This window comes from Pogoniulus pusillus, chromosome 19, assembly GCF_015220805.1.
Source record: "Pogoniulus pusillus isolate bPogPus1 chromosome 19, bPogPus1.pri, whole genome shotgun sequence".
In the NCBI taxonomy this organism is placed as follows: domain Eukaryota; kingdom Metazoa; phylum Chordata; class Aves; order Piciformes; family Lybiidae; genus Pogoniulus; species Pogoniulus pusillus.
The window spans coordinates 16,033,350-16,057,097 of record NC_087282.1 but is presented as its reverse complement, the minus strand read 5'-3'; the positions used below and the strand labels follow the sequence as shown (position 1 = coordinate 16,057,097).

At 38.5% G+C, this 23,748-nt stretch overlaps 1 protein-coding gene across 5 annotated transcripts in view; it reads right to left on the bottom strand.

Moving 5' to 3' along the window:
• Window positions 1-23,748, bottom strand: part of TENM1 (teneurin transmembrane protein 1) — a 926,028-nt gene that overhangs the window by 861,801 nt on the left and 40,479 nt on the right. Inside the window, exon 3 of one of the 5 annotated variants that reach the window (XM_064159467.1) lies at window positions 19,353-19,437. The exons of the other annotated variants lie outside the window; for them this stretch is intronic. The gene's annotated coding sequence lies outside the window, so the exon portion shown is untranslated. The remainder of the gene's footprint in view (window positions 1-19,352; window positions 19,438-23,748) is intronic. 5 annotated transcript variants of the gene reach the window in all.

Genomic DNA, 23,748 nt, shown 5'->3' with positions numbered 1-23,748 from the left:
CATCTTAACAGCCTTTTCCAACCAAAATGATTATATTATACACTTTCCTTTGTACCAGAAATTACACACAGCTTTCAGTCCTAGTTCTACCAATCTGGTTGATTGCACAGAGTTCAAGGAATAAGTGGATTCTGAAAAAAAGAATGCTTTAGTGGAATACTGCCTCAAATGTAGTTTATTTCTGAAACTCCAAAGTATGGTCTGTTCCAAATTTATGAACAAGCCATTTCAACTCCTCAGAGATGTTGGGGGACTCATTTACAAAAGTTTTCCTCTATCCTCAAATTTAGTAGAAAGCAGATAGTAAAGATGTCAGAATAAACTATAAAACAATTTTTTTTCCCCCAAAGAGCAAGATAATGCAAAGATGGAGCTGGGAATAGCTGAAAGTGAAATGTATCTGTCCCTAGGTCAAAGGGTCTTCAAGTTATTAAACAAGCTCAGAACTATCCTTCATTTGATACACTGCAAACTTTAAGATGACTGTATGCTTGACCATAACTGTACTAATATTTTAATCCAGGCTGATGTACAAGAAGAGGGCAATGGCAAAGAAGAGGTCCTGATTTCCATCCTCACAGATGTTTATGTGGTTGTAATTGCTCTTCATGAGAATAAATGAAGACTTCCATCTCTTTTTACTGTTTATTCAATGGAAGATGCTCTGCAGGTCCAAAACTCATGACTTGTATGAAGCAGAAAGAGAAGTTTTGTGTCTGTATTGGGCAGAAGGTTATGGCTCTACACTGAGGATGGAGCCAGGCTCTGCTCAGTAATGCCCAATGCCAGGACAAGGGGCAATGGGTGGAAGTTGAGGCATAGGAAGTTCCAGGGAAACATGAAGAGGAATTTCTTCCCTATGAGGGTGACAGAACACTGGAACAGGCTGCCCAGGGGGGTTGTGGAGTCTCCCTCTCTGGAGATATTCAAAACCTGCCTGGATGCGTTTCTGTGTGGTCTGCTATAGGAGATCCTGCTCTGGCAGGAGGGTAGGACTACACGATCTTTTGAGATCACTTCCAGCCCCTGACATTCTGTGATTCTGTAATTCACTGTATTTCTGACTCAGGAAGATAAGCAGGTAAGAACTATGGTTCATCTAAAAATATCTATCCTACTTATTTCCCTTACTACTTTTAAAACCCATTTATGTATTGCAAAATAGGCATTCTAAAAGACCTGCATCACTAGCATAATCAAATGAGATTTAGGCTTACAAGTGCAGCCATGCCAATAAGCTTAGGTAGACAAGTGTGTAGGAGAGTAAATAAAGTTTATGCCACATTAAATAAAAACAGAAAATGTGAAATAAGCTGTATTAAAAGCCAAAGTGAAGTACACCTACTTCATCTACAATTTCTTTAGTTATATATATAGTCAAAACTCTTAATTTGTACATGCAATTATAGTTGGCAAATACTAGTATAAGCCATTATTCTGCATAAATCTCTCTCCATCTGCAGGTTTGGATGTAAACTAGGAAAACTGCCTGAGAATAGTAGGCACAAGTTGGAGGTTACACTACCAAAGGGTGAGAATGAAAAAGTGAAACCACTGAAGATCTCATTGAGTGACAACCACTGACAGAACTTTGGAAGAAGAAAGAGATGTGGAAGCAAGGAGACAAGAAGAAGTAAAAATATTCCTAATCACTTCCACTATGTATAAACTGATACAGTACTTAAAAATAACCAACACACTGTCATCTTGCATTTCCAAATACAACTTCTCGAAGCAGTTTCTAATGTGTATTTCTGACAGCCATGAATCAAAGAGATCTGCTTTGGTACAAACCAAATGTACACAGCCACAGAGATGTATCAAAAGCAGTGCGAGTTTGAAGGCAATATGTCAAATTGTCCACACACTACTCTAGACTGAATATTTTGTCACACAGACAATAGGAAAATTGTTTAAAGGAACATAGCCCATGTAATGAAATACTTCAGTGTAATTACAAATCCATTTTCCATTGCCGTGGATTACCTAGTGGTCTAGCACACTTTCAAAGGATAGATTTTTCAACTTATTTTTTAACCTCCATAATAGGTCAATGCCCTACCCATAAATCCTACTCCCCCCTCCAGATACGAGGCAATGACCCTATTACCTGTTTCCTTGAGCAGCTATGTGACAGCAGATTGCAGAGCATGTTACAAACACAGTAATGATACAGCCTGACAAGCCGCTTGACTGCATGTTAGTTAATGTTCAGAGGAGTACTAAGTGTGCAGTGAAATTTGTGCTCATAAGATAAACTAGGCAGTATTGACAATTGTTTCGTTCAGTCAGTAGAACTCTCAGAGGAATTTACCTAAATCATCTCTAAGCCAATGGCCCAGCAGTATGGGCAAAGGAGAAAAGGACAGAAGCAGAGAGGGCACATGGGTTAATGCAGTGACTCAGAGCAGCCTTGAGTCAGACATGTTAGATACATTCTGAAATCTAACATATTTGAGACAGGTACTCTTGAGTGCTCCTAAATTCCTGAAATACAGGCAGAGAAGTCTCAAAAGCCAATTTTCACCACCACTCGGTCAAAGAGTTCCAAGCTTAGCCTAATGAGGATCATGGACAGACAGCACTGTTGGAATCAAATTTGGCAATATTTCTTTTTCAAAATTCCATTACTATGCTTCAGTCAGCTTTCAGGTCAATTTAGAAGAGCTGAAGCACATCCAACATACCTGCCTTGCAAAAAACATCAAGACTATTGCTTTACAATGGTCATTTTTTCCATCACATCACTGCAGCCACAATTATACATGCATACCCTAGGCATATATTAATTAAATAGCTAGAAGTTTTGGGTACAGAAGGCTGAAAGGACTGAGGCTGGGCTTTAATAGCACTAGTGAGAGCTTTAACAGTGTTTCTGGAAATAGAAGACATTAAACACCTGGCTGAAAACACAGAGCTATTTCTTGCACCATTTGGTTGTTCTACTTTTTCTTTTACTATTCAGAAGAAAGATCTTTAGGTTTTTTTAAAGGACAACTGTGATGATCCTGAAATGACAACAAAAGAGAACGTCTAGCATGTCTGGGACATTTGCCATAAGTGAAGCAATAGCTGTGGAACACTCCAGGACCAGTTCTTTGATTGCTGCTTGGAGAAATTAGAGAGTGCAAAATAGAGATAACATAAGAGTGAAGAACTGTTGCTCCCTAGTGCCTAAAAAAGTAATCCCTGGACAAAAAGGAGGACACTACCATAAAGGAAAAACAATTATGTTATCCATGTGTCTCTAGTATTAGCTTTAAGAAATGTGATATGTTTCACATTATTCTTAATATTTTCCTCCAAGCTGAAGCATTTTCAGGACCTACACAAAATAAAAACAACTTTCTGCACTCAATAATGTTTCAACCATCTTGCAAATAATTCACCAATAATAAAATGCAATAAAGACAACTATAAGAAGCGCAATTGCAATGTCTGTCTTGTGTGTTGGTATTCCAGTGTTTACCAAGAAGAGTAGATTAATTTTAGGTCATATTGTATTTTAATTCTGTATTTATACTATGCCTAAATTATCATGGAATTTTAATGCATGGACTGCTTTAAGTATATTTTCATTCACATACCAAATAGTACAAGTGCAGAAAATAGTACATTTATCCATTCTTACAGCATTAAGAACTTAATCTCCTTGTGATTGTAAGCTGTTTTGTTCTATTTTATTTATTATTTGACATAGTTCAACAGCAGTTGAACTTCACATAATTTTATCTGTTCTAGGCTTTTACTGTTGTTGCAGTTGATGCTCTGTTTATTGTTCAGACTCTGAAAATCACAATGCATCTTCAAGTAAAATCATGTTCTCTTTCTCAAAGTTGCTTCAGTGTTATTCTAAAATTGTCCTTTTAAAATGTAGTGCCTCTATAGTGTACTTCCAGAGTCCTTTTTAGACATTAACTAATGAATCATTCACCACTTCATGAAGTTGTGCATTTCATCTATTTTTTATATATTTTGAACCAGGTTTCCTGCCTTGGCCACAGCAAACAGGACAGCATCAGACCTATTGCTATGCAGAACCACATACCAAGACCAGTCTGAAATGGACTCCTGCATTTATTTAATACTCTAGGGGTTTCACACAACTTTTCTCCTTTTCTCAAGTAGAAGTCCACACTCTTCAGCTGTTAACCCTGGTGGCCGTTGCTTTGGCCTGCTCACTGGAGTCAGGTCACATCTAATGTCTCTAACCCTTCCCCCAGGACAAAGGCAGGCAAGTCCATCCAAGGAGGACTCAGCTCATGCAGATTTGAGATTGCCTAGAAGAAAGAGCTGAACCCTGAAAAGGTCAACATCCCCGGCCTTCCCAGAAAGGGAAGAAGTGTGTCAACCTTGCTAGCACAACCTTCCCCTCCACAGAGATCATCTGGACCCCCAGTTAGGACAATGCTGAGCACAGACTGCCTCTTCAAAGTGCTGCCCCCAGAAACTTTACACATCTGCAAGTGTTCACTCATGTGAAAATTTAAAATGATCTGCCATATATGAGTGTGATTGCACTGCTTTAGGTTTTCTCACCCATACAAGGAAGCTAAAACACTAGGCAGTGTATTGGTTTTGACCTTGGCAGCATTTGAAATAGTCTCCTGATACTAACAGCAAGTTCTGGTCTATTGTGTCCAGCAATAATGAGCAACACCTTAGAAGAGCACATATCGATTTTACTGCCAGTTGTCAGCCCTTACTTATTCATTTCACAGCACTACAATAAGATCAACAGTGCTATATAACCATGTCTTCATGAGCACTGAAATACGAAGTGTGATACGAGAGAGTGACATGCTTTGCATTTAACCAGTTCTCCAACAAGAAAACCCAGAATTTAAGAAAAACTAAAACTCCTGATGTTTTCGTTTGTAAAGGCCACCAGTCTGCAAGGAGTTCTTCCAATGTATGCAACAATAGAGAGGTAACCCTCAACTCACACTCTCTGCTAGTTATAACTCTCTTGGACTAGTCTCTCATCTTCTATTGTTATCTCATTCCTGAAACTGTTCCACATCTTTGATCTTTGCCCTTTTTCACATCTGTTCCAGTACTCCTGGATTTTTGATATGCATGAGAATAAAATGGTGAGGAAATTAGTAACTTAAATGTGGACATGAAAAAATAGTTGACTAGTGTCATCAGCCTCTTTTACCCCTCAAGTATTGTAAATCACAGGTTCTCTGAAGAATGACTTAGTTAAGTATCTGTAAATTTTTCAGACAAAAAGCTTGCAAGAGCTTGTCAGCCAATCCACAAGTAAAAAACAGAAGACTACCTAGCATCGCAGAGAGCCAGAGAGAAAGAGAGTTATTTAAAAGAAAATCCCTTCACTCCATGACCTAACGATCTCTTTATACCATATGCAAATACAAAAAACTATGTCTATGTCTAGAGAACAAGCAGGAAGGGTGTTTATGTTGCCCAGGCTCAGTGACTCATCTTCCCACACCTCACACAGAAAGCCCACCCATCCGATAGACCAAAGCAGAGGTTCATAGAGAACTATGACTGGCACAGAGGATGCACAAAGAGCAGCTCAGCAGACAGAGGGATGATGGAGCCGTTATCACAGCCAAAGTGACATGTGAGTGGTAGATTCAGAAAGGCAAGAGTGACAGCTCCCTGGGACAGGCAAGTGGACTGTCTGGAATTAATCAGACACAGATCAGATCAACAGTGGTGCTTTTTGACACACTGGTCTTTTGTAGGTAGAGCATGTAAAGACCTCTTTCAAAACACAGACCTCTCCTGTGCAAACGTTGAGATTAACATCTCTAGAACTGCCAAAAGCACAGAGCTGGAGAAAATGAGGAGTCATGAAGTTATCACACAGATTCATTAACCAACTGATTGGCGCTTTCCTATTGCTGCTGTCAGGAAAAAGGACAGGAAGACAGATTAACATTTATCTTAAACACTTCATAGCAGCAGTTCCAGGGAAAGTACATCTCATCTGAGAAAGGTGTCTAGCACTAACTTATTTTGAAGATAGCAGGTGCTGTGGAACTAGCAACTCTTAAGTACAAACTCAGTAAGAAAACATGCTATTTACCATGAGGTCGTTGCTATTTCTATTCTTATTCTAATTATAAATGCTAGAAGTGTAACCACTGAAGATCTAAGTATAAAGAAACAGACTTACTCACACAAATACATCCTTTTACAAAAGTACTCTTGTTTTAAATGTAAAAGAAAGAAAGGAAGAATAGTAGTAAAGTAGTATAAGATGATGAGAGGAAGTCATGGTTTATATCATCTACTTACTCACAAAATCATAATTGTTAACAGAAACCAACTGTGCCAACATTTTACACCAAATCTAAGATTACAAATCACTAAGATAAAGATCAATCACTAATGAACAGTTCCTGAGGCTCAACTCAGTATTCTAAAATACTAGAGTGTTGCTACAAAGACACAACATTCACCACTAAGTCCTTCATACAGTGTTCTGGACAACAGCCTTTGCCAGACTATGTTTCGGTATGGAAGCATTCCTGCTTTTGTCTTTTTACCTACACAACATCTGATTTCTCTATCCAAAACAGCCTAAAAACCTTCACAATGGCACAATCAATGAGATCTTACAACTAGCACCAAAACTGGGATGTTATTAAAATCTCAGGTAAAGAGATACTACAGTTACACCACTATTTACTGGTAGATTTCTTCTCTGTGAGTTGTAGGACTTCACACAGGTACATTAAGAAAAATGGACCTTTATAAGGGTTTCCCCAAACAGAAAGTGACCTTAAAAAGAAAAAAAAATACAAATAAGTACTATCAGTAATTATACATTTTGTATATCAAAATTATTCAGATGCAGGGTTGCATTGTACTGGATGCTACATGGAAGTACACACAAAGAAATGGCTCTTTTTGAGTAGCTGGAAATCTAAACAGACAGCTGACACAAGAAGCAGAAAGGAAAGATGGAAAGAGTCTACTCTAGACAATTAAATATACACAGAAACATATGTGAAAATACTAAACACATATGGAGAATGCTTACTAGAGTTAACAAATGAGGAAAAGGGCTCAATGAGAAACAAAAAGAAACAAAGCTGAGAATGACTGCTCTCCTCCTTGCCACTACCAGCTCACAACTCTGCTTCATTTTATCTCCAGCATAAATGAGTCAGTGTGACAGGAGCAGATGCCACAAATGCTAGCATAGCAGGAACAGTCGATGCTACAAAGGAGTAAACAAAGCAATTCAGCAGCAAACAGTACAATGGCAGTTTCTGGAGCAGGCATTACCACTCTCTTCCCCTTTGAGGTAGCCCCAGAGCCCTTGATTTTAACAAAACAAACTGCCATAGATACCCTTAAACTTTGGGGCTGTAGCTCACTCCTCTCCAACCCTGAGAGCACCAGAATCTGGTACAGCAAGAGCAGCACTCTTAGTTACAAATTGGCAGCCTGGTGCACAGCGCTACTCAACAGAGTTCACATTTCATCTCTCGGATACCTTTGGTAACAAATGGCGTGCCTGAAGAGAGTCAAGGCAAGTTCTCATCAAAAAAGCCCAAAAACACCTTGATCGTTGTCATGACATTTGCCCTCTCCTTTCCTGCGTTCATCTCCATGCTGCATTGTGTCCCCATAATAAGTTCACATACCTTAGCAGAGAAATGCAAGAACGTGTCTCTACTGAATTAATTTTTCATGTCTCTCAGAAGATTAAAAGTAATTATAAGGTGTATGGGCATTTGGTTGCAGTTATACTAATCTCTTGCTTCATCTCTTCGCCTGCAGTTTTGTAGCACAGTTATTTGGCACCAGCAGCTCATGGAGTGTGGTGTGAGCCAACACAGATGTTTTCCAGTAGTTAATCTGTGACTGTGACCAATGTCTCTCAACAGGAACCTATTCTAGCACCAGTAAGACTACCCCTGAGGCTAATATAAAGTCAACCTAGCCCAGCTTCATACCTCAGGATGCCCTCAGCAACACTGCCTAACTTTGTCTTTGGACTTAATTCTTCCCTATGCTTACCACCACTGTGGTTTATAAAGCTGTCACATTTTAACACAACTACATATTCTTCACACCTGCAGCAAATAATTACTTCAAAAGTGCAGGCTAAGACCCAAGTCCCTCTGAAGTAAGACACTTTATCTTAAATCAATTCAAGCAATAGTCTGTGAGATAAATTTATACCAGAACTTGTCATCTGTGTGATTCAAGCTATAGATTCTTAATAGAGAAGAACTAAAACTCCTTGAGAGGCATAGACAGAGATTTTGAATGGTGTGAGAAGAGGTGACAGATATGAAGAGTTATTTCTATTCCTTCAGTCTTCTATAATCATGCTTTTTTCCAATAGTGAATGTGCTAGAAGTATATATCTCCTAATCAATCCGTCACAGTGCTTAGCTTTTCTACATGATACACTCATTCTCAACATTATGCTATAGCAGAAGTAGAATTTTCAAGCTTCAAGGAAGAACACTGGAACTTCAAGTTTTATTATCTTGGAACATTTCTCCCAAATCCAAGGCTCCCCTTACTTCCTTAAGAATTCAAGTTGCCAGCAAAATCAAGTCTATCTTAGAAATTACTATATTTTGGGAACACATTTGGAGGGGCTGGGAATTCTTTCTATCAGCCTTTGATTTTGCTGCAGAGATACATTGCATTCATTTTCTGAGGACAATGGACAAGGTTACTACACACCAAAGCAAGAATTGTCTTCCTATCCCTGAAACTGACTAGCTCAGAAAGTATCCATACAAAATGATTCCTGCTGTCGGTACGTGTGCAATCCACATAAGAACTTTTTCGCTTTTAAAACAAAAATGAAGCAGCATTCTGGAATCAGTTTCTTGTAAAACGTTAGTTCATGCTTACCTTCAATCACACCCTCTAAAAGAAAGTAACTTTGCTGCTCACCACTGCCTGCCTCAATACTGTTCATTACTAGGTCCAAATGAAAATCAAAGACAAACAAGTCTTGATGCTGAAAATGAAGAAAATATAATCCAGGGAAAACTCAAGATGGGGAGGAGAAAGGGGGGGGGGGGGGGGGGGGGCGCGGGGGCGGAGAAATCTTTACATGAGCACACTGGTTCTGAGAATTTCCTCCCAGCAGTGCTACTCTGTGACAATAAAACTGCAATTTAAGCCCATAATTACCATTTGACAGTATTTGAGGAACTTCGGTTACTATCTATCCTCAGAGCTCTTCCTGCACCCTGAGGCACTGTAGAATAAAAGGATAAATCTCTACTGCTGTCTCCTGGATGTTTGCAGGCAGGGGGATCAGAGAGAGACACTCTGCCACAAGTATTCTACAAGTGAAAGAACAAAAGAGGTTCTCCCAAGGTTACTGAGCTTACACTGACATGGATCCCAAAGTGAAGCCTCGGGAAGGAATTAATTAATATTGCAGTAAAATGTAAGAGTTAAATGAAGTCAGAAGATTTGGGCTTTGGTACTCCCTAATCTGTCGTAAGTCCCATGCACTTTTTCTCACTCCAGCAGTATAAACTCCTGTAAGAGAGAGTATGTCACAGAATCCTGGCATGGTGGGATTTGGAGGGGAACTCTGGGAGATCATTTAGTTCAACATTCTTGCAGAGGCCACCTGAAGCCGATTGCTTCTTGAAAGTCTCCAGAGAAGGAGACACCACAACCTCAGTGGGCAGTCCATTCCAGCACTCCGGAACCCTCAAAGAAATTTCTCCTACATTATATCAGCTGTGGAAGAGTTCTCCTAACCTGGGAGAGTGTCTCCTGGCAAGATGGCAGCTTCTAGCCCAGAACACTCTGATGTGAAGCAGCTGTGGGAAAACTGGAAATGTCTCCAGTAAGATCAAACATCAGTCTGTGGAAAAAAGGCTTCTGGCTGAATTATCTTCAGACTGAGTTTAAAGACAGCCCTAAACTTATGAGTGTGGGATTTCAAGCTTCCTTCACTGTAGTGACAGTATTGGATACTTCTCAGGAGCAGGCTAGCATATAGTTCAAAATGTATCATTATTAGCTCTATTACAAACTTTACAATACAAAGGAAAATGTGTGTGTCTTTACTCTGTGTCATTTCTTTTCACCCTGAATGGACCCTTAGAAAGAATTATTTGCTATGTTCACGTTCTTGCTTTTACTAATATTTTCCCTCCCTTCTTCCCTATACTTCCTTGTCAACCTTTTTATCTTCATCCAGTTTCTCCTTTGTGTTTGTCACTCAGTGTTCACTCTTTCACTTTTCTTCCCAACCAGTTTTCCCTTGCTGTACTGAATGGACTGGTCAGACAAAGCAACTCCCATTTCATGCCTACTGTTTTCATACATCAGAGCAGAGATGTTGTTTTCCAGAGTTTCAATTCAGCTCAGCAAGGGGGAAGTAGCTAACACCAAAAGCAGCAAGAAATTACTGTTGTTCATTATGAGGAAAACAAACAAACCACCCAACACCTACAAAGCTAAAAATTCAGATCAGCAGGATGGGAGAAATGGCAATGTTATGGGAGCCTATTAACACATTAAGGCAAATTCTGAAGTAAAGAGCTGTTTACATGGCAGGAGTTCAAGGCTGACTTTGCTTTGTAATTAGCATGAGGCCCATTTGGATCTAATCCACGTGATTTGGGAAAATCAGTTCAAAAGTAAATTGACACCTAGGATTTTATCTTAAATATCCAAGAAGATATTTTTCAGGATACATCCTTATAGCTAGACTAAAAAGAGAATAAATCAGTAAACACAGTCTGCATTATCAATGCCATTACAACACTGTAGCTCTTCTCAGTCTGACAACACACTTCTAGCAGCTTATGATTTATGCTGATTGCTCCCATCTCCATTACAATTCAAGTAAATAGAGACTGAACCATAGATAAACATGGTATCTGCATTATTGGCTCAGTTTCAATATTGGCCTTTCCTTTTAAATGCTTAGAAGAACTGGAAATTATTGCTCTTGAGGCTAGCTCTGTTTAATTACAGGTAGGTGAAATTTTTGTCCTTGAAAAGCAGATTTTTTTCCAGGAAAAAGTTTGGGTAGGAATTTATTTTTTTTACAACCATCAAAATCAGACTACAACACTTCTGAGAGCCAGACACATTTATTTCTATCAAATATACGTATATAACCCTTTCATTTACTGCTTAGCTTTTGGTAAATTTATCTGGTTGGACTAAACACAAGTCTCTTAACCTCTCCTCTGAAGAAAGACATCTCATTTTCCTGAGATCCTGGTTACCTTTCTTTCCACCTGTTCAAGTTTGAATTTACCTTAATTAAAAGCAGGCAGAGAATTATTTAAAATACCCTAGATTATGATTTCTGCAGGACAGGGTGCATTTGTTATTTCCTTTGCTAATGCAAATATCTCATCTTGCACAGCCTAGGATTGTACTTTCCCTTTTCATTGACGTGTTGCATTGATGGCTTGCAGTCATCCTGTGACTTTCTCCTCCTCTGTCATTTCCAATTAACAAGCTCCTAGCTTATAACAGAAATGTACTGTTGTTGTGCATGATCTTGCACTTTATCCTATTGGATTTCACTCAGCTACTCTTACTGTAGCCCTCAAGGTCATTTTATTCTTCCTGTACAGGGTTCTAAACTATTCATAATACAGGGCCCACAAACTTTGTGGGCATCAGAAAAATTACTTTTGCTAATTTCTTTTTTCAAGGCTATTACTGGAATTTTTAAGCATGATATGCCAGGAGCAATTCTTAAGGGATCCATGTGTATCTGCTCTACAGTGCTGGTGTGGACTCATTTTGTTTCCAGGAGATTGCAGTAATGGACATAATGATGACTTTGTAGTACTTGAAGCAATATTTAAAACCATGTTGGTCTTTGTCTCTGAAAAACTAACAGTTTTCACAGACATCTGGGCATTTGACTTACCCAAGGTATCAGATGCTTTATGTATTTTTCATGTTTCTGCCTATCTCTGTAACCAGCATTGACTAAACCAAAGTAAAAAATGCTTTCAGCTTTACAGCTGTGCAGTTGCAAGCTGCAGAGGCAACATGACAGTCATGCATGATGCGTAGCATGAACTCTGGCTTGGAAGGTATAGGCAGATACTTCTGACTGCAGCATATTTACCAGATCCAGAGCAGCTCCTTCCTTTACCATTGAGATGCTACCCTGATGAAAATCGTATACCTCGAGGGACAAGTATAACCATTATCAATTTATGGCACTTGAAATTTCATCTTAACCAAGTTTAGAGAAAAATGTATGGTTAGCCTAGCTCCAAGACACTGGAAAACTGAAATACAAGTTTGAACCAAAAACAAACCACTGCTAACCTCATGAAAACTGAAATAAAGGTTTGAGTGATGAACAAACGAGCACTTACCTCATGAAAATGAGGTCTTAGCTTACCCACAACATGAACCTTTCTATGTTAGAAAGAAACATATTTTTCAGCTTGTTTTTGGTTTTTTTTTTCTCTTGCATTTGAGCTTTCCAGCTTAAAGGCTTGAATTATGACCTCTCTTGAGAATAAATGTTTTTACAGTACTTTGCAGAACAGTTTGGAAGTATATAGAAAAGAGTGCAATTGATATGTGTCAGGACTTCAGGTACATTAGCCACACAACCAGCAATAATGGGAGCAAGGAAGAGGAATGGAGACGGGTCCTTTTACTCTTCTACTGGGAGATCAAAAGCACAGAAAATACTTATCCCTTTTGCTCTTTACTTGTCTATTTAAGTTTTATGGCTATAAAACAATGTTTTAAAATTCAGTACTCAACTTCTGTCCCAGAGGAAAATGCTGCTGCAACAGTTGTTCTACTGTTACATGGCACAAAGACAATGAATGTGGAAGCAGGTATTGCTAATGTGCCACACAGCAAAAAAACAGTACCCCATAATTTCTTCTCAGCATGCTTCTTCCTCTACAAACACACATGGAGGACACAAATCCCTATACCACAGACTTACATCCTTCAGCACTCATTCTGACCACATCATTTTAGGAGCATAGAAGAAACTTCTACATCAATCTTTTGCTGTAAGCTGCAGTGTAGATTCACCCAGTGGACGCACCTGCCAAGGTACAGGGTATGTACCCTGCTGAATCTCAGTTTCTCAGCATCTGGTATTTGCTGGACTCTATTCTCATATACTGAGTTACTGCTCAAAATGCAAATGTAGCTTCAAAGCATTTCAAAGTAATTATGCAAACTTCATAAACTTTAAGTAAGAGTGTAATTAATTGATAGCAAAGTGGGAAAACTGTAGCTCGTCCAAGAGCCTCCAGGAGGTTTCACCTGTGTCTGATAGCAAAATTCTTCCAGCATCACAACAAACTCCACACACGCTAGTTCCAAAGACTGTAACATAAAAGCAAATCCCAAAAATACAGACAGACTTAAAAACCAAACTAAGACATTTGTATAATTTTGATTTTTTTCCTCTGGTTTTGTTATACTCATCATATGCTTAATTGGAATCATTGCCTTCCATTTTAAGAGATCTAACACCCCCCTTCCCACCATCCCCATTTTTAGTTCTCTGCATAACACTATGTATTTAGGATTTTACTTATGAAATGCCATTTCAGAAAGGAAACATGCACATGGAAAAAGACTAGTCAGAGTTACTGCAGAGAGACAAACAAACTCTCAGACTGGAAAAAATGTCTACAGATAAAGCATTAATAAAGTCAAATGAATATTACCCTATGCAAACTGTTTTTCTGGTTTACTATGTTATACTAGTACTCTTTTTAGCTGGCAAGAGAAAACAGAAGCCTGACATTCATTTCTGCAGTCTTAATGGGCTCATTATATTACGCTGGATTGATGTTAAATCTGGCAGGTGTTTTGTAGACAAACGTAAATAAAGGTACCAACCACTCTGTGATGCTGGAGTGTGCCTCATGTTCAACAACACACTGGTATCAGAAGCTTGATGGATTTATTTTCTATTCTATCATTTAAATAGCTGTTATTTTAAGTAGAAAACATGACAAAATAAAGACGTTTACTATGAGAACACCTTTTTTACCTTTACTGCTTCTCTTTAATGATGTTTATCTTCTCCGAGAGATTTGCACCAGTCTGACTGACACTGAAGGAGGGAACGAGCACAGAAGGAAAACACACCCAACAGCACGGCCACTTCACAGAAATCATTCCTTTCTTGGAATGTCAATTGCTTACTTTTGCTTCTGTGCTGGTGACTTCAAGTTGCTGCACATCTTGCTAGGCAGGGTGCTGAACAGAATGATCCTCCTCCTTTCCAGCCTCTCATACTTCCAACAATAAGTTGGTTTATGCACAGAGGTGCTTCAGAACGACATTTTTATTGTGCCAAACTAATGCACTACAATATTATAAAAAACACTCTCCCATCTCCCCGCCTCCCTTGCAGCTTCCAATAAGAAAGCCTAATCCTTACAAATTTTACCAGCCCTGGAAAAAGCCATCAACCTTGACACTGCCTGATTGCTTAAAGAAATATAAAAATAAGAGCCTGTGAACTGTGCAAAAGGTGATCCATGTTTTCATAAAACACATACTAAAATCCAACAAGTTTTGTCTTTTCAGGGGGTTTTAAGCTCCATATGGCACAGGTACTTGTGTGATATACCCTTTTCTATTTGAAAAACAGTTTCATTTTCTGTACTAGGTAAGATCTGGACCAAAGACTGCTGTAAGCAGTCTGGTTTTTTTTTTTATTCTAAACTAGATTACACATGTAACTTTTGAGAGAGTTTTGTTGTTGGTGGTTGGGCTTTTTTTTCCTGCCAACATTGTATGTGGGGCTCATTAGATAGTGACCTAAATCCATCTCTCTTCATTTCATTGTAGCATGGCAGATTTTGTGATGGTTCTAATCAGGCTTAGTAGAACTGCCCACCTCAATTCCATTAACAGAAAGTCAGTACATGCACACTTGTACTCTAAGCTACTGATGATTTCTGCATCAAGCAAATAAAGCCCATAGATAAAACAGCTGTCATACTTTATGAGAAATAATATTATCTACTTTGTTTCCTTCTCCCTCTTTTTTTTCCCCTAGTTGTTGAAAAAGGAAAAAAAATAAATACAGCATTGAATAAACCTGGAACTTTGAATAACTGCATTTAAACAGCATCAGTTCAGCTTGCAGTTTGTTTTCTGGGTCTCTCACATTCATTTTTGCTTTCGGTTTGAGGACTGAGTTTTTCACTGAGGACAGTGAGAAGGCCAAAACATCCCAAGATGTATTTTTCCCAGTTGTGGCTGTCCTAAGAGTAATCTGTATCAGAAGAATTTCCTTGAGCTAAACACTACTTTCAGGACTGATTCAATCAGATTAGGTCGAGTTTCTAGCCAAACTTATAATGTCATTTAACAAAAAAAAAAAAAAAAAAAAAAAAAAAAAAAAAAAAAAAAAAAAAAAAACAAAACCCACCTTAAATAACAGCATTGCCCAAAGTGCTTCAAAAAAGCAGCAATAAAGTTTTAGGGCAAAAAATTAACAACCAAATCTTCATATTTTGTCAGAGCACTAGCCTTATTGGTATTAAATCCAGCTGCATCATCACTGCCTTTCCAAATAGCATCAAAAGGCACTGACAAAGGATGTAACAATTAATGAGTCCCTAGCTGCTGAAAATTATACAGAACAGATAAAGAAGTTACATCACATGAAACACACAGTGAGAACAAATATACACCTCAGAATTTGCTGTTACTTTAGTTAACAGCCAGTTTCTTAGAACATTAATGGTCCAGCAACCAACAAAGCAGCAGTTAGTCACTAGTAATGATTGGTTTCTTGGAGATTATTGCCTAAATTAATCTCAAAAGTTGTGTGCTGTTAAGTAACTATTTTCTTCAAGCTGGCACTGAAGTTTAATGTTAGTTATATTAGTCAGTCTTACCATTAATCTTCCTCCCTTGAATTCAACCATTAATTCTAATCCCTTGCATGCACAGAAAACAAAGTACAAAACCTCCCTATAGCCTTCAAGTGTTCATTTGGAAAAAATATCACTGAATACCTTGGAAGTGGAAAAAGGAAAATCCAGTCTCATACTCACATTCACAACAGAAAGAATACATGCCTGAGCGTGCACAACTCTGTTCAATACAACTGTGCAGCCTTTGGCTCTCAAAAGCATCCTGCCACACTGCTTGGAAATCCTCAAGTACAAATTTGCAGAGTCATCATACATTATCAGGACTGTGTTTAGTGTTTTGCCTCAAAAAACCCAGGCACTTCTTACAATTAATTCAAGTTAGATCAAAAGATAATGGCCACTCTGGGGACCCATAATAATACAGAATTATGTCAACACCAAGAACTTCATACACTGCATTTTGATAGTTCTTATACTAATAATATATTCTCCAGTCAGGCCAATTTCTTGAAGCAACAGTGTTAAAAACCACTAAAATAAATCAGTTACATTTACTTTTACAGAAGGACCTTATTATTTATATGTCAACAGATAAGACCTTTGTAGAAAAAAAAATATGAGGCTTCCTCATCTTGTTTCCAACTGCACTAGGAATCCCAGCTCTCCACCACGCAGATGCTGAAAGGAATATCACTGAGAAGGTCCAGGAACTCATGGAGTGGTAAGGAGACTTTTTCAAAGCTACCAACATGAGAGGAGACCCACACATGGCCATACAACAAATAGGGATGTTGGCAGTGATTGCTCTGGTAGAAAGAGACATCCATATAACTATTTAAAAATAAAAACAACTCAGCATAACTAATTGCACCATTTCTGCTGAGAAATCATCCATACGGGACAATATGTCAAATCTATACTTTCAGATATGTAGACATCATAGATATGCCAGCAATGACTCCTGAAGGAGTACCACTAAATGTACCAGAATTCCCCAACTGAACAACCATCCCATATGCCCCACTGATCTCTCTGCCATAAGGGTAGGAGTAGGGGAAGGCTGAAGTACACATGAATTTCAGCTACCTGGTTTTATAAATGAAAAGCAGGTTTTAGTCCTGAAGAAAACAGTGTTCAGCAGCTTTTAGTAGGGTGAGCAACAGGTGACATACCAAAAAAGTTCTTGAAGTCAAAATCATAAGCTACAAAGTGAACTAGAGTCAGAAAAACGTAAACCTCTATAAATCACCATTAGTATGAGTGGAGGCAATCTGGAAAATCCCAGATCCCCAACACATTCCCAGAGAGGCAGCCACCAACACGTGCATACAAGTGAGTAAACTGAACCACACAAAGGTAGTGACATGCCAGCAATACCAAGCTAAAAAACCTACACACCCTACTGCATTGACATCTGATGGTGCTTTGGCTCAGTGAGACCTACTAAATGAGACAATGAATTAATACATAAACTCTGAAGTGAAAGCCAAAGTTTAAGGCCTGGATCCTTTTTTACTTTTTGAGAATGAGGATTTTACACATTCCTAGGGTGAGCATTTGTACTGCAGGTTAAAAGAAAAAAAAGCCAACAAAACCCCCTGCCAACACCCACAATACAAAACCACAACCATCAGACAGCTCTCTCAGACTTCACTCAAACTTTAATGCATTTCACGCAAAACTCCTACAAAATTCAAGTGTTCAACTTACCACCCTCACTACCTCTTCTCTCTTTAAGGTAATAATGAATTTCACTTTTACATCAATTGTGTATCTGTTAAAAAACGTGAAGGGCACGGGTATCATTTTCTTCACCACATATTTCAGATATCAAGAGAGATAAAAGGAATCAAGACATCACTTTCCCATTCCAGTTTTCTTCCTATTTTAGTTTCTAATTGAATTGCAGCTTGCTAAGTGTGAATTCTCTCAAGCATTGAATTTTTTGGAACAGATGAAACAGAGGGTAAAATCCTTCTTACCAGCTGCCAGGTCCCCTAACCAGCCCTGGTCACTGACGAGATAGCACCTCTAATTCACAGCAGTAATTTTCAAAGCTAGTTCTTTTTTAGCCCCTTAGGTTTTATCATTATCAGATACAATGCTCATTTTCTAAGAATTGTGGTTTTCATTATGTTCATAAAAAGAAATACTATGGATTCAGACACCTTCTATAGTTTTCCCTACAGATAAGAGTCATAAGATAGCTTTAAACAAAATATATGAAGCTATTTCTGCATAATTACATGGAAGAAGAGGTTGTGCAGGTACAAGGACAGCTCTACTCCTATCTATGTTAATTTTCTTCTTACAGCAGTGGTGCTTAAGCTCTGGCTGTTTTGATCACTATTTTCAGGTTTCAACTGAATCTTTAGACATAGTATATTTGCTCACACTTTAAAAAAATACATCAATATTTGGTCTGAATTACAGCTGAGAATGTTAAAGCTTGCAAAAGGGTGCCTCAGACTCCCTTACTGCTTGGAACACAGCAACTCAAACTGACAGTGAAACTTTTAGACTCTCACAGACATTATGGTGACCCTGTCAGGAATGACTCCTTACCTCTTAATTTATTTCTTCATTGAATGCAAATACTACTCTTGTTTTTAATTAACTTAAGTCACATTACTCTTGCAATACAAAAACGCTGAACAGATGTCATGTAAGAATTCTTTCCTGTGAGTGAAGACAAAGTACTGGGAAGAAAACACTGCACAACGCGATCACAAAGCCCAATTACAGATCTCTCCTCCTCCTCCTGACTTTCCCCTCTGTCCTTTTGTAGCACTAAGGCAGAGAAAATGAGTGTAAGTGACCTAGAGCTTCATCCCACCTCAGCCCTCAAACATTGCAAGAGATACCTGCATTTCTCAGTAGGCAATACTCTAAAGCAACCAATGTGACCAGCTCACTACAATTACTACACTGATTATTTGTTAGCAGGAATCTCTACCTGCCACATAAGACACAACTGCCATAGGAAGTTCAGAAAAGTCATGATAAAACATGCACAAGAAAGTATGAAAATATAGCAGATAACTGTCAAAATAACTTTGCATAAAATAACTTTGAATAAACCAAAGCATATCTGCTTACTTTCTAGCATAAAAATAATTTATGGTACTAAGCTTTTGAAAATAATACACCCACGTTGCTAAAAATGCAGAGCAGCTGCTACAGTTATTATAAAATGGCTAATTTTTACTCAGTTGTGACATGGTTTTGTAGACGGGTAACAGCTGCAGTTGCACCCAGCTGCAGCCTGATGCTAAATGCACACCTCTAGGCAAGCAGAGCAAAGTATAGATTGCTTTACTTTACAGCACTAAGTACCACTGTCTTTCCAAGAAATACCCTGAAGGTCATTGGCAATTAAAGCTCCCCAAGGTCTCTTTCACTCGGGGAATGGTGACTTGCAGACACAAGGTCTCCAGAAGTCAGCCACCACATAGCAACATAACAAGTAGTAACTGAACTGCACAAATTAAAGAGGATGTTGAAAGGGCTTCCTACCTGGTACAAGTTGCTACTCCCCCTCACAGCCTGGAACCCTAGATGCTGGCTCTTCTCCTTAATTGTTGAGGCAACGCGAATTTCTCTAGTAAGAATTGGGGTGGGGGGGAGGAAACAACAAAAGAAAAAGAAAAGAGGTAAAAAAAGAAAGAGAGGTTCTATTGGCTTCTGCCTCCTGCTTAAAAAGGTTACTTCAAATGCCTCTCTCGCTCCCTATTTATTTTCTCTCCCTCCCAGAAGAGCAGTTTAGAGGGAGAGTAACGGAGTGTTTATCCTGGCTCTGAGGATGCACGCTTGTGCGATAACTGCCTGCTCCCTGCAGTATAGCCGGCATGATGTGATGTGCATACTAAAGCAGTTTGCATTAGGCAAGGCTTAGCAGAGCTGGCTTCCCAGTCTCCACCTTCTCTATCACAGAACAAGCTTGCTTCTTCGAAAACAGTGAGGCTGTAATGAGAAGACAGTAGGGCTCTGGTTATAGCATAAATGCATTTTCTCTGAAGATAATCTTTAAGGATGAGGTTGTATTTATGTATCACCTCCCCTCTGAAGAAACAGAAGCAGCTCTAAGTGAACACACAATACAGCCAGACAAATGTGTAAAGATTCCCCCCTTGTTTGCTGTCGTATGACAGATGATACTAAAAACCAAAAACTAATGAGACATCTCCAGTTAGGAAACATTTATCTGCTGCCATCTATCAAACAAGCAAAGGGGTAAATAAATAAGTAAAGCCATGAGGAACACCAAGGCTTAAATGTCTGCAGACTCAAAGATAAATGTGTGATATTTATATGCTATAGTCACATCTGAACAACAGCTACATTACCAGCACGAATTAGTTCTAAAGTACTACATTTATCATAAATCTGAATAAATATTAGAGAAGAACTCAAGACGTAAAACCCTGATTTGGATTTTGAACACTCCACAGCTCAGAAGTGCCTGATTGAAGATCTGATTCTGGCCTATCTGTCCATATTAGCTACACATGCACACCCTTTCAAAAAGTGCACAAAATAATTAAGAGTAGAGATGATTACATGAAAAAAAGCATTGCTTGCCTAAGTGTAAGAGTACAATAGTAGTGCTAACATGAGAGCTGCTTGTACATACTTTGGTTGTTTTTAAGTTAGTGAATTAGTTCTTAGTTGCATTTTAAAGCATTTTTTTTTTTTAATGGCTCATTTCTGAACTGCAGGGATCAAGACAGATCAAAGCTTTTTGGCCCAATTTCTCCCTTACAAATTGTGTGGTAGCTGAATGCTTGTGTGTGTTTGCAATGATGATTAGATTAATTTTATTATTCCTCATGTTGAGAACATGCTTCTTTCCCACATTTCATTTTTATTTCCTGCAATTTGCTTTTCTTCCGTGGGGTAAAGGCAAGACTGAGTCAATATCCTTCTACTTCCATATGTTTTCATAGAAGCAAAGACTGGAAAAGATCTGTAAAACCATCAAGTCCAAATTTCAACCCTGCACCACCATGTAACATTGCTTTCCAGTAAGCATAAACCTCATTAATAAGGAAAATTGAAATAAAAACATTGAACACTGCATGAATCACTATCAAAAGCAGAGAGAATTGTCTCTAAAGTTGCTTTAAAGGATATATTAGAATACAGCAACCAATGTATCTATACATTCTCCATTTTTGAGTGCACGCAATCACTGCATAGAGAGATATCTGGCTTTCTGCTCTGGTACACCTCAGAGATATTGGCCGATATGTCTACCTTCTGTTATGGGAAAAGATGTTCAAATTTCAGCTCCTGTTTCTAACTCCTCTACTGTCCATCAGTTGCTAATTCCCCACACTGCAGTAAATGCTTATCATAGAATCAACCAGGTTGGAAGAGACCTCCGAGATCATCCAGTCCAACCTAGCACCCAGCCCTGTCCAGTCACCTAGACCATGGCACTAAGTGCCTCATCCAGTCCTTTCTTGAAGACCTCCAGGGATGGTGCCTCCACCACCTCCCTGGGCAGCCCATTCCAATGGGAAATCACTCTCTCTGGGAAGAACTTCTTCCTAACATCCAGCCTATACCTACCCTGGCACAACTGGAGACTGTGTCCCCTTGTTCTATTGCTGGTTACCTGGGAGAAGAGGCCACCCCCCACCTGGCTACAATGCCCCTTCAGGTAGTTGTAGACAGTAATAAGATCACCTCTGAGCCTCCTCTTCTCCAGGCTAAACAGGCCCAGCTCCCTCAACCTCTCCTCACAGGATTTGTGCTCCAGGCCCCTCACCAGCTTTGTTGCCCTTACAATGGCCTATGGGGTCACCAAATAAGGATTTTGAAATCTAATTTGAATTCTTAAATTTGCTGAGGAAAACTGTGTCAAATTTATCAAATATCAGTTTTATCACATATCAAATTTATCCTCTAATCTGATCACCTCAATTATGAAGTATGAACAAATACTTAAGCCAGGACTCTTCTTCTGTGCATTAATAGGACACTAGGGGAAAAAAAACAAAACAACAAAACAACACACCACAACAACCAAACAACAACAAACCACAGAATGGGATGAAAAGAAGCCAAAAAAATCCAACCAAAACAAAACAAAAATCTCCAAACCAGATTCTTTACCTAGGATAGAAAATAATATATATATACCACATGACTCAACACAAAGATACAACTTTCTCCATGCTTAGGAATGCAGTTACAGACCTTGCTTGAACTCTCCATATAGTCAAAGTAATTTTATAGCCACATATTCTTCGGCTCATATTCAACTTATTTTGAACTAATTTTTCCTCCTTCCATGCTTTTTATGTCCCAACCATATGAACAGATCTCAGGTTTAGACAACTAATTTAAGGGAGCCAACATTTTTTTCCCTTTACGAAGAAGGCTCTGAACGACTACATTTGCCTCTTTATGACTCTATCACTCAGGAAACCATCATCACCTTATCATAAACTTGTACCTTGCCTTCCCACTGGGTAAGTTCTCACCTCGCAGAAGTTAGCATTCAGGTTTCCCGTGTGCATAAATCTGCTTTTCATACAAATGAATTTTGTTTACTTTTTATCTCACAGTTCTTCTGGGTCTATGTTTTGGATATGATAATCTAATGCTCCTTTGTACTGTCAGTGTCTCTATATGCAGCGGATTCCGTCAGCATAACACCTACACAGGGATCACTCTTGATAAGTTCCACTAGTAAATTTTGTCTAGTCCTTATATTATGCAAATGTTCAAGCTTGGAACAAATATTTGGATATAGTTTAGAACATGAAAAGTCTATTATGAGATTTCCCTGTTCAATATTTTGCTACATGGTGTCCTATAGAATAATTAACTTTATACCTAGGCATCCACTTAATGAACTCAATGTTTTGACCAAAAATTCTCATACACTTTCTGAAACATCTTGTTGAAGAGCAAACAAAAAAAACCTCACAGATATGAATTAGTGTCACTCCTTGGGGATATACTGCAGGTCTGATTTATAATTCCATATTAACAACCTGAGGGATTTAGTTAAATAATGCATTTGTACCATCTATATGTCAGAAATCATGCACAAATGTATGCACACATAGCTAGGTGACAGTAATGCATCTGTACTATTCACAACAGCAAGAACTTACAACCCTATAAGAGAAAAGATGACTAAGGTATTATTTCACCTCTTTGCTACATGTAGCTTTGAAATCTACCAAAAGAAGATGTTTTCAGCATAGTGTCAATTACTGAGTTTGAGAACTCTATTCTTAGTCCAATCTGATTCAGTTACGGTCATCATAAATATCACTAAGTTAGAAACTCATGAAATTAATTGCAACACTTGGCCATTCCTTTATATGACTATTTTTGTTAAAGGCCTAACATATCTTTGAAGATATCCACTAAGATATCTATATCAAACATGTAGATGTATATGCCAACATGTGTGTACATATTGGGTTTTTTAAATTGTCATAAGATTTTCAGTAGAGCTCTCCACTACCCACAGTAAGCTAAAGAAGGATTGAAAAGAACATATTTTATATAAAAGTGCTTCCAGGAGTTACTCAAAAGACTAGCAACAGGAGAAAAATGAAACTGCCTGTAGCCAATTTTAATACAACCTGTTATTCTTCCTATCCTATGACAGACACGAGTTCTGAGTGAAATAGAAGTAACATTTGGCTGGCTAAAAAATCTTTACAGGCAACTCTGCCAACAGACATTACACATTAACATTGACAATGTCTGATGTTCATTGTGCAAACATTCTCCTTGTGTTTCAAGTCAGAGCCAAAAGATATTTTATGGCTTACATAAAGTTTAGTGGCAACAGCAGAGGCATATTTTTATGGACAGTAGTGTAAAAGTCCTCCTGTTCCTGAAAAGGCTATTGGGAAACAGCTGACAGTCACAACCTATTGAA